The following is a 6078-nucleotide window of genomic DNA, read 5'->3' as shown; positions in this document are numbered from 1 at the left end:
AGGGACCTAAGAGTTTACAGCGTGTTTTCACAAAAAGCAACAAATTGTACAGAGTGTCAAGACAGAGGACAAAGAGGTGGCAGGGCCGCAGGGGTGGTGGGGGGTGCCTGGGTGGCTCGGTGGTTGAGTGTCTTCTGCCTTTGGCTTAGGGCATGATCCCGAGATCCCGGTATCCAGTCCCGCATTGTGCCCCTTGCAGGGAGCCTGCTTCAGTCTCTGCCTCTCTCTCTCTCTCTCTCTCTCTCTCTCTCTCTGTCTCTCATGAATAAATAAGAGACACAGAGAGAGAGAAAGAGGCAGAGACAGAAGGAGGCTCCATGCAGGGAGCCTGACACGGGACTCGATCCCAGGCCTCAAAGATCACACCCTGGGCTGAAGGCAGGCGCTAAACCGCTGAGCCACCCAGGCTGCCCTAAATAAAATCTTTTAAAAAGGAAGGAAGGGAGGGAGAGAGGAAGGAAGGGAGGAAGGGAGGAAAGAAAAAGAAAGAAGAAAGAAAGAAAGAAAGAAAGAAAGAAAGAAAGAAAGAAAGAAAGAAAGAAAGAAGAAAAGGTAAGAGCGGGGTGTAAATGTGTGGAGAAGCAATGGAAAAGAGAAGGCGTGTTGGGTGAGTCCCGTGAGACAGAGCCCCTGTCTGTGGCTCCGGGGGGGCAGCTCCCTCCCTCGTGCGGAGAGAGAAAGCCCTTTATAAATGGACACTTATGTCCTGCTTTCAGGCAGACAGAGGGAGGGCAGAGAGCTTGTTCCTTCTATTTCTTTATTGCCTTTAGCTCCAAGTAATCCTTCGGCCACAGTGGCACGTCTGGGTGGCACGTTCTGGTCCCCGCCGAGGGTGCAGGAAACAGGAAGGTGGGTGATGGGCCTGCTGAGGCCCTACAAGCCACTGCTCGCCCCTGGCCCGGAATCTGGCTGATCCCTGACAGACGCACCCATCTCTCCTGCTTGTCTACAGGGAGCCATGAGCGGCAGCCCCCACGGCCCTGATTTCACCTTGTCCCTGGGCTGCTCTCCAGTCCTCTCTTGTGATGGGTGTTGCAGGTTGGCTAGAGCCTCAGGGGCAGGGCCTGCGTGGGCCCGTTCATCCCAACCGGCTGCTAGAGTGGAAGGTTCCAGAGACATGATCCAGTCCATGGGGGCCAGAACTCGGGGGTCTGTGAACCTGGATGGAAAAACAGAGACAGCTCTATTTTCACCAGGTTCTTTTCTTTTCTTTTTTTTTAATATTTTATGTATTTATTCATGAGAGACACAGAGAGAGAGGCAGAGACACAGGCAGAGGAAGAAGCAGGCTCCATGCAGGGAGCCCGATGTGGGACTCGATCCCGGGACTCCAGGATCACGCCCTGGGCCGAAGGCAGGCGCTCAACCCCTGAGCCACCCAGGCGCCCCTATTTTCACCAGGTTTTAACTGCAACGTGGCACCGCGACCATATACATGAGCAGCCTGCCTTATGGTGTGAAGCATACCCACGACTGCGTCACTGATCGAAATCATGGATCTTCCCACAGCCCATTACCGACGATTCGGGTATCTCAAAATATGACGTATGCTCATCACTACTTCAAAATTATAGTCAATATTAGTTAATAAAAAATTCTATATGAGGTGCCTGGCCAGCTCAGTAGAGCGTGTGACACTTGATCTCGGGGTGGTTGAGTTCAAGCCCCATGTTGGGTGTAGAGATCACTTTTTAAAAAATCTTTTTAAAACAAAGGGAATCATATGTAACATTTTGTCCAAAAATCTATTCTTTTTGGACTTTGTTAACTGTATTCTAATATGAGTTGATTTTGTAAACTTATATATGTTCCTATATGCATTTAAAATGGTTACTCTGGGGGCAGCCCAGGTGGCTCAGCAGTTTAGCGCCACCTTCAGCCAAAGGCCTGATCCTGGAGACAGGGATCGAGTGATCGAGTCCCACCTCAGGCTCCCTGCATGGAGCCTGATCCTCCTTCCGCCTCTCTCTCTCTCTCTCTCTCTGTCTCTTATGAGTAAATAAAATCTTTAAAACTAAATAAAAATAAATAAATAAATAAATAAATAAATAAATAAATAAATAAATAATAAAATAGTTACTCTGGGGGGCGTCTGGGAGGCTCAGTTGGCTAAGCGTCTGCTTGTGGCTCGGGTCATGATCCTGAGGTCCTGGGATTCATTCCTATGTCGGTCTCCCTGCTCAGCAGGGAGTCTCCTTCTTCCTCTCTCTCTGCTGCTTTCCCTGCTGTGCTTGCTTTCTCTTTGTCAAATAAATAAATAAAATCTTAAAAAAAATCCATTACTCAGAAAAAGGTCTTTAGTCTTCACCTGAGGGGTCCAAAGCCCAAGGAGAGGTAGAGAACCCTCGATCTAGTGTAATGTTTTTGTTTTCTGAATGGGGAAACTGAAACACCAAATTTCCCCCCCAAAGCCTCCCAGCTTACACCTGGAGTCAGGACCTGAACCCTTGGCTCCTGGTTCCTCTTTGGGTCTCCCCCTACAACACAGAGCCCTTTCTTCTCTACACCCTACTTCCTCCCAGCACCAAACACAGCATGACTCAGGAAGGATTATTCCCCAAAGGCTGGCATTTGGACCTAAGGTGAGACTCTCTGACCCCTGACCCCTGACTATCCTGATTCCTCTTCCTCGTGGCTTGATGAGCCTCTTTCCTCAGAATCCATTTGTCATGACCCACCTAGCCCTGAATAGAGCACAGGATCTTCTCTGCTCACTCAGACCCAGGAAACCCATAGCAATAACAATTAACAATAATGGCATCCTACCAGTGAGAGACCAGCTCTTAATGCAAGCCCACCTCTGGCCCAGGAAGGAAGAAACTTCTGAATAGCCTCTGGACTGGAGTGAATTAGCTCAAGTCAAAATTTCTAGAATCTTTTCTGTGTTCACTGTACATAGTAAATGATCAGTAAAGACCTTGTAGTGTTCTGATCTGAAGGGGCACCTGTATCCCAATGTTCATAGCAGTAATGTGCATAATAGCCAAACTGTGAAAAGAAAAAGAAATAGCCAAACTGTGGAAGAAGCCAAGATGTCTAACGACAGATGAATGGATAAAGAAGATATATATATATACCACAAATATATATATATATATATACACAATGAGATATTACTCAGCCATCAGAAAGGATGAATACTTACCATTTACATTGACATGGATAGAACCGGATGATATTATGCTGAGTGAAAAAAGTCAATCAGAGAAAGACAATTATCATATGGTTTCACTCATATGGGGAATATAAGAAACAGGGAAGAGGGTTATAGGGGAAGGGAGGGAAAACTGAATGGGAAGTATCAGAGAGGGAGACAAATCATGAAAGACTTAACTCTGGGAAACAAACAGGGTTTCTGGAGGGGATGTGGAGGGGGATGGGGTAACTAGGTGACAGGCAGTGAGGAGGGCATGTGATGGGATGAGCACAACTCATGAATTATTGAACACTACATCTGAAACTAATAACTAACAATGAAACTGAAACTAATAATGTACGAAGTGTTGGCTAATTGAATTTAAATTAAAAAAAAAAAGAAGATGTTAGTTGAAAAAAAGAAAAAACAATAATGGCATCCTAAACTGAAGGCCTGCTCTCTGTTAGCCACTCTTAGCCATCTATAATGCCTCACTTCGTTCACAAAGAGGCATTATTATCTCCAATTTTATAGGTGAGGAAAAGGAGATTCAGAGAAATTAAGTGATTTATCCAAGGCCACACAGCCAATTGCATCAAAGAGTCAGGTGCTTCTGACAGTCCCAATTACAAGGAGGTTGCAGCTGGAGCTGGAGGTAGGGAGGTAGCCAACAGATAATGTCACCCAGATCTGAAGAATGCAAAGGGTTGATGTCACTATTCTTGGGGCTGGTGGAGCCGCAGCAGCCTTGACTGGTGATGTCTGAACTTGGTGACCATCCTGGGTGTGTTTACCCTCAGAGCACTGATTTCTGACACGATCTGTGCCTGCCCAGGGAAAGCAGAGATGGAACCCCTATCTCATCTCTGTGGTTTGCACATCTGTGTTCCGTGAGCGTCTTCAGCCCCAGGCATAAGTAGAGAGGCACAGTGTGGGTTAGTTCCGGGCACAGCGGCCGTGGGAGGGGAGCGGTTGAGCTGCTGCCCCGAGTGGGGTGGGGGTGGGGGGCCATTGTCTGTAAAGCCAATGCCTTTTTTTCCTTTTCTTTTTAAATGGTGAGGAGAAAAAGTTAGTACAGATGTATTTGTTTCCTCTTCTTTTTAGCCACTTAATTAACGATCTCACTTCTAGATACTTAAATAACATTCACTTATAGGGGTTCAGGACAGGCCATCTCACCCACCCCCCAAATGTGCCACTTTGGTATATAGATTATTTAGAGCTGAAGACACTTGAGATCCTGCTGGCCCAAGAGAAACTTTTGTCCTCCCTTAACTATGTGAAAGAATCTAAATTGGGGGGGGGTCTTTCCCAGAATAAGGCTTATTAACAGAGATAAATTTTATCTGAGTGACCCATCGGTATGGCAGGACAAACATCTAATTACCAAACATCTGCTCTTCTTTTCGCTCTGTAAGATGCATACCTTTCCTCTGAAATCCCAGACCCCTACCCTGCTCTCCTTAGCTGAGAATGACATAGAGACCTCATCTTGCCTGATTGTCTTTGGAATTTCCGTGTCTGTGTGGATTCCTCATACATACACATATTAAATTTAATTTGCTCCTGTTAATCTGCCTCATGTCCATTTGTTTCTTAGTGTGGCTAGAAGGACCTTTGAGGGATAGGAATTCTTGCTCTCTCACAACTCATCCACAGTGAATGTCTAAGTTATGCTGTGTGCTGGGGAGAAACACCAGGAAACCAAAGACGACCACACCACTAACTGTGTCCATCTCTCCAGCCAGGACTCATGTGTCCAGTGTCTCCTGGCCACCTCCTGGGTACATTGGGATCAGACCGCTGTGTTGAACCTCTCAGACCCACTGCCCCTCCTGGATTGGCCCATCTCCACGAGCCACACCCCCAAGGCCATCCTGCAAACCTCCCTCTTGCTCCCTCCACGTGACATCCACCCCAAGTCTCCTCCAGGACAGGCTCAAGGTAGTCTCTGTAGCCCAGGCCTTGCCACGCCTCTCTAGGAAGGCAGCCACAGCTTCTTGTTTCCCAGTGTTGGCTTTCAATCCTGACACTCAATCTACTCTACAGTCTTCATCCCACTGTCACGCTGATTTGGCTAAAATGCACAGTCGCCCTACTTTTCTTATTTATTTGTTTGTTTTTTAAAGGTTTTATTTATTTGAGAGAGAGAGAGAGAGAGAGAAAGTAAGGGAAAGGGCAGAGGGATAGGAAGGGGGATAAGCAGACTCCCTGCTGAACAGGGAGCCTGACTCAGAGCTCCATCTCAGGACCCTGAGATCATGACCTGAGCCCAGGCAGACACTTAACCAACTGAGCCACCCAAGTGCCCCTGTATGTTTGTTTTAAATAAGCTCTATGTCCAACGTGGGGCTTGAACTCATGACCCTGAGATTGGGAGTCTCATGCTCTACTAACTGAGCCAGCCAGGCGCTCCTGCTCTACTTTTCTATAGGTCACAATCCTAATTCCATGACCTGGCATTTGAGATTCTCTCTGCTGGAATGCATTTTCCTCTCCCACACGTCCTGGTAACTCTGCTTAACTCCTCCTGGTTCAGGACAGTTTTAGCACCATCTCCTGCAGGCCATCTACTGTGACTGCCCTCACCCCCTCCCCCACCTAACATAGATACCCCTCTTGTCATGCCTCATGGCACTCCACACGTCCCTATGTTAGTGTAACGGTAAATGACTGCCATCTGTCAGAGTGCGAGCCATTGAGGCAAGTGATGAGCTCTCATGCATCTTGGCCCTTCTAGGGTCTGACACAGGGCCAGGTATGGAAGAGTCGCTTCATGGGTGATTACTGCACACTGGAGCAGTGGTGAGGCACTGCTATTCCAAATCCATCTGCCATAGCTCCTACTGGCTTGTCTTCCCACCTCATCCAAAACCTCCCACCTATAAGATTTCATTGAGCATCTACTTTGTATCCTGAGCCAGCCACAAGGGTGGGGATGC

At 47.4% G+C, this 6078-nt stretch overlaps 1 non-coding gene across 1 annotated transcript; it reads right to left on the bottom strand.

The window, feature by feature from the left end:
* Window positions 1-5474: 5474 nt before the first annotated feature.
* Window positions 5475-5547, bottom strand: TRNAG-CCC (transfer RNA glycine (anticodon CCC)). The gene has a single exon. It is a non-coding gene; the product is annotated as a tRNA-Gly (tRNA).
* Window positions 5548-6078: the final 531 nt, after the last annotated feature.

Source organism: Canis aureus, chromosome 17 (genome assembly GCF_053574225.1).
Source record: "Canis aureus isolate CA01 chromosome 17, VMU_Caureus_v.1.0, whole genome shotgun sequence".
In the NCBI taxonomy this organism is placed as follows: domain Eukaryota; kingdom Metazoa; phylum Chordata; class Mammalia; order Carnivora; family Canidae; genus Canis; species Canis aureus.
The sequence above is the reverse complement of the archived record's forward strand: the minus strand, read 5'-3'. Positions and strand labels throughout refer to the sequence as shown.